This window comes from Eupeodes corollae, chromosome 1, assembly GCF_945859685.1.
Source record: "Eupeodes corollae chromosome 1, idEupCoro1.1, whole genome shotgun sequence".
Taxonomy (NCBI): Eukaryota; Metazoa; Arthropoda; class Insecta; order Diptera; family Syrphidae; genus Eupeodes; species Eupeodes corollae.
In genome coordinates, this window is record NC_079147.1 from 225,897,380 (window position 1) to 225,910,698 (window position 13,319).

A 13,319-nucleotide genomic window follows, 5' to 3' on the forward strand; every position below is an offset into this window, starting at 1 on the left:
AACTCTAACTTATACATATCAAAGGCAGAAAAATTAAATCCTGACAAAAACCAAAAGTAAGTATTTTTTGAAGAATTTATAAATTTCCTAGATTTTAAAATATCATTGATCAGCATATTGCGGTAAATACCCATATGTCCAATTCTTTAAATTAAAATTTTGTCAACAACAAATTTATATTTACTTATAGTGAATATCGTTATCAAAGCATGATAAGACTATCAGTCATAAAGTGGCCGGGTGTTTCGAGTCATCTTAGTCTCAATAAATTTTTGTTACGTCGTTAGCTGTTCTATATAATTATTGTATATTTATTAACTATATAATGTACATATATAATGTGCATGATAATATTTAAAAAAAACTCGTTTCTGATAAAACCTTACTATCTGGGAGAGCTTATCAGTAAAGCGTGGAACTTTGTTTAGAAATTTCATGCATTGCGTGTTTGTAATACTGATAAGGATTTGTTTAAAAAAAATGAACGATATGTTTTATTTATAGATTAATTTAATTGCATTCAATTTGAGATGAAATAATACAAAAACTATTGCGAATTTTTCCTTAAAAATTGAAATGAGCTGTAATACTAAGTTTTTTAAAAGATAATAGTATTTTCACAATCTTTTGTAATCATTTACATTTTACCAAACGTCAATGTAAATGATGCTCATATTATTATAGCTAAAGGGCAACAGCTAAATGAATACATTTTAAGTTTATTTGTATTGTTTAAACAACCTATTGTTAAGAGTTTAACAATTTTCTATTTAGGAATATGCGAAATATGTAATAGCAAAATGTTTTACCTTTTCGTTTTGCTTCTTGCCTTTGATTAAAAAACAAGCATCCAAACATGCCTTAAAAGTGACAGTTCGTGCAAACAAACAAAGCAAACAGGCCTATTAATTGGAATTCCCAACTGTTGACTAGAAAATTCCAGCCATTGCTCTTATAGGAATAATCGTGCATATGTCATATGGATTTAGCATTTCGTTATTTAAATTTTAGTAAATTGTTGAGAGATAGTAAGATGTTAAAATCGTTAAAAATTAGATGAATAAATCATCTTTTAAGCTTAGTAAATTTCTAAAAATGGGGTTTAAAACTTTTACTAAATCGTTTAAAATTTTGCGCCAATATGTTTAATAATCCACCACGACTATGGTGAAATAGCAGAAACACACAATTTTAGTCTTAGACACAATCCCAAATAACCAACGTCATCACACCGCTTCTTAACTCATTGTTGAAGTTGAAGTGTCAAATAGTATAATAACAATCCACAACTCAGTTAGGAGATGATTTGAAAGTGTTGAACTGTCAAAGTCGATGTTTTTTTATGAACAAAAAATAAAACAATGATTACTTAACCTATTCATTTGGAAATTGTAATTTTAATCTGTGAGAGTTGCTTTTCCAAACATTGGACAAAACATCCTGAACGCAGCCTTAGATTTCCCGATACTGCTACCGATATCTTGTTCGGTTCCGCCGTTAATAGAGGCAGTTCTTCGAAAATTCTGACAACTCTCGACTGAGGATGAGTGGGAGGTTCCGAGCATGATAATCCTAGTTTTTCCCGCTTTGAAATACCATACGATTCTGCTTTTCTCTCGAACCTTGTTGTCATTTGATGGATATGGTCTGCGTATTTTAGGTGTCTTAGGCAAGTTGTTAGATCCTCTTTCCTCTCAAGGCTGCCCGCAGCACATCATTGATCACCAATATCAATATCACCAGTGACATCATGCAGTCCAGTCTGACTAGACTTTGGACTTCAAACTTTTCTGACAACTTACTTTCGTCTTATGTCAAGTCTTACACGACCTTTATAAGTCACCTTTATAATAGATATGAAAAAGGCCAAATCCTTAAACAAACATTTTTTTAAAATTTATCAACAAAATTTTAAAAAATATTTTGGGGTGAGCATGTACAAAAGTTTTTATAAGAATCGGTCAATCCATTTCGAAAGAGCTTACTTACGTTTCGTGTTTTGTATAACTGTCAAACAACTTCAATTTGATCTTTAATTGAACCATGATTAATCTTACAAACGAACAACATTTGCGACTTATTGAATTTAATTATCAAAAAGCGTGTTCCAATAAGAAAGTTTATCGCGATCTTTTTCCTTTTTTATGGTCAGTTTAATCAGCCTACTAAGGCCGTTATTCGACCAATTATGACTAAAAGTTCGCACCAAATTAAAATATTTGGACATTTAACCGCTAACATGCTTATGAAGAGTGCGAGCTGAGAGAAATATCGCAGCTGTATCGGCCAGTGTTGGTGAAGACGTCAATTGGACCTGTCATTTTACTCCACTGTAGAAAATTTTGTGGAGGAATTTTTAGGTAACCTCTTAAAACACAGCTGGTGTAAAAATTTAAGTCGAACCATCTACCACAACATTGAATTTTTGGTGAATGGGCCCTAAATCCATTTTTTTTATTGAAAAACTGTGTTCAGCAGCGACAAAGCTCATTTCTGGTTAAATGGCTAAGCAAAATTGGCGTATTTGGAGTGAAGACCAGCGAGCACTGGATTATGGGGTGGCGGAATCAATGGGCGCATATACTTTGACATTTGTGTGGTTTATATGGATAGTTGAGGTATCAAGTTGAAAAATTTTGACTTCATGCTATTCAAATTTTTGACATTTTAATGGGTTCGTTCCACACAATTTTAAACGAACTTGCTTTGGGATTGTTAAATGTATTTGAGACTATTGTTTTGCGATTTTAATTACAGCTTGTGCTTCGAGCATTTTTTATAGCTTCAAGCTTTATTAATTGTGCTCAGGCGATAATAGAACAACTTGACTTGCATGACATGTGGTTTCAACAAGACAATTCCACTGTAGTTTGACAGATCAACAATTTCCGACAACAATTGTTCCTTCTTCAAAAAATTCCCGCATGATTTGGTAAATCTTTCCTTTTTTTTAATTGTACTGACTGATACCTGACATTTTTTTAACTTGACTAAATTTTACTTAACTTTTAAATAAATATTTTTAAACTTCGCCAATTTAATTATAAACACTATTTTGTTTGTATATTGCAATGTATAATGAAATATTTTGCCTCGTCTAAATGAACAAGCAAATTCAACACGTTTCACATTAATTTCATCCCATTTTCTAAACAAGTGATTAATCTTTTTTGGAAAACGCTTCCATATTTCATATTTCCCATAGCCTCCTGTCAACGAACGTCGTTCTTTTTGTCTGTATCCGTACCGCACATCCGAATTGCTTCATATACCTACCACCGAAATATTATACTCATGCAAAAGTCCATTCTAATATCCCTGAATTTATGGGGATGTTATCATCCATCCGCCCAATCACCCAGAACTTAGTTTTATAAATTCCAGTGCGGTATTTTTGTGACCTCAACCTCAAACTCAAACATTCAAACTGAAGCCGTTCGTCCACCCCTGCCAAATATCTAACAAACCAAACCAGCACTCTTTGAAATGCAGATCACTTTTGATAATTTTGATATGAACACAAAACTTATTGTACGATTTATGAAGCCATTCAAAAAGGATTCACCTTCTCTCTACCCCGAGTCCCCTTTTATAAATACACAAAAGTAAAATAAAACAGCAAGACATGACAAGAAAAAGTCATGGACAAAAAGTGAATACGTAAAACGAGCAACAGTATAGAAAGATGAACGCACGAGGAATACTGAACTGAAAGAATACCTTGGGAGCTTGTATCCGGTGCGAATACTAATCTCATCGCAAACACCAATACCATCGGCACCACCATCTTCAATTCATGTGGACTCTTCCAATTTTCACAACACCACTTCAAATTCAACTCCAACTCCGATTCTAGCTTCAGGCTTCAGCTTTTCACCCCAACCTCCACGCTAAAGGTAATCCCTTGTCCATAATAATAATGATAATATGAGCAGAAGAAGCGGACAGAACTAACACGAAACCAGCCAGCCAAGCCAAGCCAAGCCAAGCCAACCCAACAATATACAGTATAGAGGATTGAGTTATGTGGTGTGCATACAAATTAACTCTAGCTGGCTGTTTGTGCAGACGTGACCAACATTTTGAAGGACATCCGTACACATTTCGATTGGATTCGTGACTGGAATTGGCCAAAAAGTTACGAAGAAACACACAAAACGAATTTCTTTCACTTGATAATGTGGGTCCTGGCCTGAGCCTCAATGCGAGAAGGTAGCAGGCGTATAGCATATAGAGTGGGCTGCATTAGAAACATGTGAGGAACGAATCTCATATGTATCACTTTAAGCTCTTTTTTATTGGAAGATCTCTGACTGAACTCGTCTTTTATATATATTTGAGGGGCGAGGGCAATAAAAAGGACATCATCTTTCGCGAGAAGACTACAACGAATATTCGTGTTCCATCTTATTATGGTTTTCAACTTTGGGGAAGATTTCTATATATCATATATCTTCTTGGTTATGTGTACATAAAAATGTATGTAAAATATGTTCCTAATGTAAGTTGATAAAAATTGGAAGAATTGACTCTGAGGGTTTTTATTTTTTAACGATTTATTATTCATAGCAAGTGAGTAAGTCAATTCGTTATGAGAGCTTAAAATGTTTGGCCAATTTTTGAAAGGCATTTGAAATACATAAGCTGTTGGTTTACGTTGATTTTAGTTGATGTAATGGATGTTGCAAGTAAGAGGGCTGTTGAGATGCAAGAGTTTGGTTGTTTAAACCCACAAATTTAAGACCCAAATATGTCAGATTTTCTATTGAAGGTGCTTAAAAACGCACTCATAAGTCATTAATTTTTTTTATTTGAAGAAAGACTAATTTGTTTTTACTGTTTTATAGAAATGGTAATTTCCTTACTCGCAAAAAAAGGTTTGACTTTTAAACTATTAAGTTTATCAAACTACTAAAGGATGTTTTTTTAGAATATTCTATTCAAAGGCTTCATTTGGGCTTATCTGTGAATTCACATAACTTCACACAAATAGTCCAACGGTGTTGTATCGCCCGATCTTGGAGCCCATGCTTCAGGCCCATGACGTGAGATAATGCCCACACCAAAAGTTTCATTCAATAAATGTATTGTCTTTTTGCGTTGAGCGAACGGAACCATTATTTTGGGAATAAATTTGCACGATTTTCAAAAGGTGTTAATAAGTAAGTTTATTCGCTATAAAATAACAAAACAAACAGAGCATACATCAAGTGACAGCTGTCAAAAACACCAAGTGCGTAAAAAGTATTGCCAGATTGAAAACCACACGTTTAAAAAAATATAATTAATATAAAACATTTACTATAAAGAATTTATTTTCATTATTTTAAATTATGGACTTTTTACACCAAACCCAAAACCGGGTTTTCGGCAAAAAGTTTTCGAAACCCCGAAAATCGTTCACACCGAACATTTACACAAATTATTTGTGAAAACAAAATTAATTCAAACCAATTCAAATTGATTTTAACGTAATACTACCTCGTCTAAGACAAAGAGTTTCAACTGAAGTTCTGGGGACGGGTGGAATGGGCTCACTACATGAACCAACAAGAACTACAAGCTCGTCGCTTGGCTGCAGCTATCTCATTTGTTTACTTCAACCGGTCCGAACAATTTACTAAGGAGAGGCTTATTGTCTAGAAAACATATCATAGAATCCACAACAAACGAAACGGTTACAATAAAAATTCATTTTATTTAAAACATTTTCTTCTTCTTTTACAACAAATTCAATCGAAAATACTGAGCTTATGACTATTGCTGCTGCTGGCCAAACGTCCCTTCAGAATCGCAATATATATTGTGGCCGTCTAAGCAACTTATAGGCGGGATTGAGAAGATTCTGCACGATTTCGTGTAGGTCCTTATGGCCGGAGCAGAAAAAGTCAATTCTTAGTTCCAGATTCGTACCAAAATCACACTCATACAGAGTGATCACTGAAGCTGTTATGATGGGCTGCATTTTCTCCACGACTGTCTCTTTGAGAATCTTCTTGATATTGGCATCGCTGTCCATCAAGGGGCGATAGCCCACTGTTTTGGTTTTATTTACTGGAAAAACGATTCCCACATTGTGGAATGTGTTGACGCAAATTTTCCTAGCCCGCTGCGACATAGCTTCCACCAGAGATTTTCTTTCATACTTGTTCTCCTCCACAAATGAACTTATCGCCTTTCTCATATCTTCCAAACCCTTGTAATTGAACGGATTTACCGGAAAGTCTTTCTCCAGGTAGTAAGCGAAAGTGTTAAACATATTTGTGGCGACGAGTTCGAAGATGCATTCCTTGGAAACTTTATTATGAACTATGAGCAAGTTTTCCTCGTCCTTGGGGATATCACGCTAGTGAATTCCGGTTCCTCGCTTAACAAAGAGCGTTTGAAACTCTGGAGGATCATAAAAGAACCGCCAGTGCCGCAAATAGTCACCGGGCTTTTATTCTCGACAAAAGTTTTCTTTTTTTTTCTCTTCCATATTATGTAAATAAAAAAAAAGCAATAATTCTTATTTTGTAAGAAAATTGTATAAATAATATTAGTTGCCACGACCAAATTTATTTCAAAATGAAATATTTATTTTGACAGCAGCCATCAACTGTTTTGCTTACATTAATTTGAGCGCTGAATGTTTCGAAAGGTTTGTTTGTTTAGTTCAACTTTAAATTGCTGCTAGTTTTCGAGAGGTTTTGTGTAAAACTTGTGGTTTACCAAAAATGTGTGGGAAAACTTGAGTTTTCAATGTAGGTTTTCGGCCGAACAGATAATTTCACGAAAACCGGGTTTTGAACTTGGTGTGAAAAGCCTATAAGTTTAAGTCGTGACATGACTTTTTGTGTTTTAAAATTGAACATACACAAAATAAACTTTGTAAAATTGTAACTATGTTATGTGATTCTTTTGTGCAAAATTTTGATTAAAATTTGTATTCCCACCTCAAAAAATGTTGCCAAATTATTCAAACTCTTATTAACGTCCATTAACTAAAGTTTAAGCTCAATTTGAATCGTACTGTTGTTGTCAACTCTTCTTTTAATAGGACATCACGAAAGCGGGAATGTTTTGACTTCTGCCTATTTTTTCATTCAAAACATTAAAGCACCATTCACATGAGCACGACTAACGAATGAACGAATATTCGTCGATTTTGACATTTCTTTCACATATGAATACTGCTTAACACCAATGTACAACAATATTTCCCATTGAATTCTTTTGTTTATTTTCCTAACGCGTTGGGCTGAAACGTCCTTTATCACAGTTGACGGTGTTTATATTACCCGGGGATGTCCGGAGGATACTACTCTTTATTCATTACTTACTTAAAAAAATTGAGGATCATTAAAATAATTAAGTTTTTGCAACCCTATAATCTTAAGGTTTGTTCCCAAAATTTTTCTAGAGAAATTGTTGATTTGGCAAATTTTGAAGAATGGGGAAGAAACAAATTTTTTAGAACGGTTTCTTGACAAAAATTGTCTGTCAGTTTTTAAACGTCAAAACACAGGTTATGCATAAAAATCAAAAACACTCTATATGAACATTGAAGATATAAATCCTCGGTAGACATCTTGGTTTACCTACTAGCTAAACCGGAAATCAGCCTCATAAACTTTTTCATAGTGTGCGTGTAATTTCTGCTCGAATTTATTAAATTTCCCAAAAAACTTGGTAAGTGATTCTATGTATGCGTAAAAACACGTACATTTTTTCTCGTTGAATTCTTCCACATTACAAATACAACAATGTAAACAAATGGGTTTTGGAGGGTGATACGTACAGAGTGTTTTTGATAAAAAGCTTAAAAAAGGACGGTGACAGTTTAAAAATGGATAAACAAGGTGTAGCAAAACTTTTATGGAGAACAACAAAGAATTACGACGAATAGCCTATGAACAAGGTACACTTAAAATAAAAATATTTAATTTTTTATTCAAAGCGGAGTAAATCACATAAGTAGGTTTTTTTGTTGGCAGCCCATCAATGCTAAGCAAACCAAACGGAAGATGCTAATTTCAGAAATTAACATGTCATTTGACAGACCAACAGTTTGTCAGGAGGGGAAATTATTTTACTATCCCGTAAACGCAAAACTTCCAAACTTGTGAAGTGCGGAGTATCATTTTGGAAAGACAGTTGCCAGTTTTGGACAAGATTGGGGACCAACCTATTATTATCCAATCAAATAAATCTCATATAAAAAGAGTCACCAAGACGTCAGATATGAACACTATCGTCCATCAGACAGTATCTTTTATAAGCATCAAGTCGCCTAAGGCTTGCGAAATTCAATTTCATTACTTTGAATATGAGGATTTCAATACCATTTGAAATTTATAGCTATGTAAATATTATTGGGTTTCATCATTAAAAATTTTGTTTCCACATTTAAAAGCGATTAAGACAGTCAAATACGTTATGTTTGATTCAAAAATAAAACTGATAAATTGTAATTTGTCATTTTCAATTTTTCCATGCGCAGAAGATTGTTGGTTGGTTGGTTTTACATTTTGGAACATTATCGTTCCACCTGTCAGTTGAGCTTTCAATGAACAACTCTAGCCTCAAATGCTTGATTCCAATCAGAGAAATGCTTAATTCCAATTAGGAAATGTGTGTCCAATGGCAGATTCTAATGTGTCCAATGACAAATTCTAATGATTGATTTCAATTATGAAAACTTATGACAGCTGTAACTGACCCCTAAATGTACCTTTTTTGGGATACATTTTCAATATACCTAACCTAATGTTCACTGAACTTCATAATTCAAAAACAAATTAATGATAACACGCGTTCAGTATTACATCTATTTAAAATTGTTAGTAGGTTCAGTGTAATCAATTTTTTTGAAATAATATACATACACACATTTCTCACTTTTGGTCACCACTGTACAAATAGTATGCATGCATGCACTTTATATAGGACGCAGCACGTAAAAGACTTGATTTTAGTCACGCTATAGCACGTTTCCTTTTTTGCTTCTTCGCTTTTATTCCAGGTAGGTATTATATTTAGTAATTACTTTAGCTGATTGAGGTATATTATTCTATACCTAGGTACTCCAGCATAGTCTTTAAAATTCCTAGCGCGAACTACCTAGTATGATGACAAATAAAAGCAAAAGACACGACGTCACGTAAAAGTCCAATTTTGCATTCGCCCCACATGATGATTCTGCACGACCACGAATGTTATGTTGTGTGGATTTGGATTGTGAGTCTCCTCGTGAATGTGAAGTTGAAGCTACCCTGTGATTGTAATGTGAGTTGCGTAGTAGAAGTTGTCAAACTTGATTTTAGTCACTGCTGCCGCAAACGCAAGCTAAAAACTACTCCACACCATCAGTTGTTACTTGTGTGCAAAAAAAAAAATAAAACAAAACTCAATTTTCACAGAACTACGCTAATTTAAACGTGCCTAAATTTTTAAGAACTCATTGTTGCCAAATTTCAAATACTTACATACGTGCTATCTGCACGTTTTATGAATACGAATTGTTAGTTCGAAATTTGTTCGATACTTTTGATGTTGTCGATTATGATTAGGACAATATTTGTATAGTAATTTTGACTTTTCAAAGTGCCTCTTGACAGTTGTATAGGTTCTTGTAGAATGGCCTTCAGCTACTTTAACGCTTTGAATCAGATTTTTGTAAATTTTGTAAAGCAATGATTCTCTAATGAAAAAATTTACATATAGGTACTTTCCTATAATTTTTATCAATTCAAATATAACTGTTTTTTAACAATCGGTGAACAAATCAAAGGAACCTTAACAGTAACAAGGCAACATTTTACTATACAAATTCTGTTAGGTTTTGCATCCATTAATTTATGTACCTATGTACATTAACCGATATTTCTTGTGATACTTAAATGAAATCGTCATAAATCAGAAGGAACTCTTCGTCGGTTCTGCCTGTACATAACTTGTAAGCGATTACAGCAAAAAAGAACAAATAAAACACATAATTATTATAAGAACCTCTAATAAAAAAAAAGCTTCAGTCAGCCATACGCTCAAAAAAATTGTTTCGAGCACCATCTGTATTTCAAATTGCAGCGGTTTAGTTTACTGTTATGGTTTGTGGCCTTGATAAGAACAAAAATGTTATATCGTAATTACGATATTAATACTCAAGTGGTGGCTGCAAGAAATACTTGCGAAATTGGTGATTTACAAGAATATGAACTAGCCTATATTTTTGACAAATATTTTAATGTTAAGTGCCCTATACAATTTCAACTTGATTGTAAACTGAGTTGGAACGCATTGCTTCTACTGTCAAAAAAGGAATTCGTGTTTTAGAAACGGTATTATTTTTGTGATGGGGTTTCTGGTATGGTGCAATTTTAAAGTGAAAAAAAAGAGGCTGGGATGCGACCCACACTGATAACTTCCCATCCCGTCTGTCGATTTGTCTTGCTTAAAAGTTTGTCTATATGTACTAGTATCAATTTTACCAAATTTGCGTACTTTTTTTTATAGATTTTATTTTTTATGAAAAACGGACTGTTGGATTTTTATATAAAAATCACTGAATATCGAAAACAATATTTTCTGTAAAATAAAATAAGTTTGAAGCCAATATTTTTAATTTTTGAAAAGCTATTTGAGTCGAAAGTAAATTTTTACCAAGTTTTAGTAGTTTTTTTTTAGAGTTTTATTTTTTGTAAAAAAACCGTCAATTCGATTTTCTTCAAAATTCTATCGAATGTTGAAAACAATATTTCTTATAAGATAAAATTAGTTTGAAGCCAATATTTTATAGTTTTGAAAAGATATTTGAGTCGATAATCAATTTTTACGAAATTTTATATAATTTTTTTTAAGGTTTTTATTTTTTGTAAAAAAATTGTCAATTCGATTTTTCTCAACATCTTTCAGAATGCTTAAAACAATATTACTTATAAGATAAAATAAGTTTGAAGTCTAACTTTCAAGTTTTTGAAAAGATATTTGAATCCATATTCAATTTTTACCAACTTTTGTTAATTTTTGTTCGGTTTTTAATTTTTTATAAAAAAAACTGTCAATTCGATTTTGTTCAAAATTTTACTGAATGTTGACAACAATATTTTTTGAAAGATAAAAGTAAATTTAAGCCAATATCTCAAAGTTTTGAAAAGATATTTGAGTCGAAAATCAATTTTTACCAACTTTTATTAATTTTCTTTTAGGTTTTTATTTTTTGTAAAAAAAACTGTCAATTCGATTTTCTTCAAAATTTTACTGAATGTTGAAAACAATATTTCTTATAAGATAAAATAAGTTTGAAGCCTAAATTTTAAGTTTTTGAAAAGATATTTGAATCGATATTTAATTTTTACGAACTTTGAGCAATGTTTTTTTAGATTTTTATTTTTTATAAAAAAAACTGTCCATTCGATTTTTCTCAAAATTTTATCAGATTTCAAAAACATTATTCTCCGTTGCTCAAAATTGTTTTGGAGATAAAATCATATGTTAGTCGTTAAATTTAGGAGGTGACAAATTTTTTTTTCAGTTTTTTTGATTTAGAAAAAAAACCGTTAGATAGATTTTTTTAAAAAAATATATTTCTTGGAGATCACGTTACATTTTATTATATAAAATTAAATTTAAGTCTCTAGTTTTTGGTTCGTAAGATATTTAGGGTTAACCAAAATGTTCACCTTTTTTTTAAACTGCTATGGTAAAAAAACCACCCACGCAATTTTCTTTAGAGCCCTTTCTGCATCTTTCTGCCTTATTATCTGTATAACAAAATTTATTTGAAGTCGATATCTCTTCCGGTTCTTGAGCTATGGACGACGAAAAAAACGTCGCGAACGTACGGACGTACGGACGTACGGACGTACGGACGTACGAACGTACGTACACACGCACGCACAGACATCTTTCTAAAAATCTTTTATTTCGACTCTAGGGACCTTGAAACGTCGAGAAATATCAAAATTTTCAATTTGACAAATCGGACCCATTACAATAACTTCCTATGGGAAGTTAATAATGGAAAAGAGAAAATTATTAAGGCCCAACTATAATAGCCATAAGCAAACTTAAGCTTATGTCAAAAACCCAACGAAAATTCACCTAAGTTTGCGAAATTACTGCTTAGCCATAATGCAATTTTGCTTACGTGCCTACATGTCAGATTTTACTTATGCGGCGGGCGACTGGGATCGCTCTTGCTTAAGTGTGCTTAAGTTAACGAAACTGAGAAAAATTGAACGAAACGGAGCTAGACTCCATTATGGTCACTCGTATTGAGATTCTTTTTATTCGCACGTTTAATTATGCGCGCATATGCTAGCTTATGCCTATTATAGTTAGGCCTTTAGCCTTAATGATCTTTAGAGAGTGTATTACAAATGAAGAAGAAGAAAGTATTAAAAACGTAGAATTTGGACGAAGAATTGGTTTAAAAATAAAAAAAAATGTTCAAAAGAAAGACTAGTAAGATTTATGAAAATAAGTGCACCAAATGACTTTGCAAATTTTTCGAGAATGAATGCGAAAGCTTTTGATGAACTCTTACTTCAAATAACGCAGTTGATCAAAAGAGAAGACACTTTTATGAGAGACGCAATATCGCCAGAAACGCGACTCTCCATAACCCTCAGATACGTTACAAAGGGTAACGATTTCGAAGATCTAAAGTTTTGTATGCAGTTTCGGCACAAGCAATAGGAAAAATTGAAACACGCGAATCCATAATATATGTGTTAAGGTTATACATAAAGGTACTTTTTTTTCTTGTTTATGCTTAGATATTATAAATCCCTAGCCCTATATTTGTGTGTTTCTTTTCGCTACCCCAAACAGCTAGTGTTTGGAAAATAGACTCCGAAAAATTCTTTAATATGGGTGGATTTCCACATTGTCTTGGGGCAAATGATGGGAAGCACGTCGAAATACGGAAGCCATCGAATTCAGGATCTTTTTACTTCAATTACAAGAAGATATTTAGCATCGTTTTAATGGCCATCGTTTATGCTAAAAGTGAATTTTTAATGGTGGATTTTGGAAAAAATTACAGAAACTCCAATTCTGGATTCTTTGGGCACACAACATTTTCCAAAATGTTAGAAAGTGGTTCGCTCTATTTGCCAGATGCTGAAAAACTTGCAAAAAATACTTTTGGTATTCTTGCTCACCGCGTCCAAGTTTTGCTAACACAACTTTTTGAAACGAAGAAATGGACCAGACGTTCGAAAAGGTCTGGAACTTACCGCATAAAAAAATGCTACGGCTACTTTTTTCAGCTCCCCACGACGGTAGCACGTTGTGATGTTAGTTATTTTGTTTTTAATTATGGCCATGGTACCGTC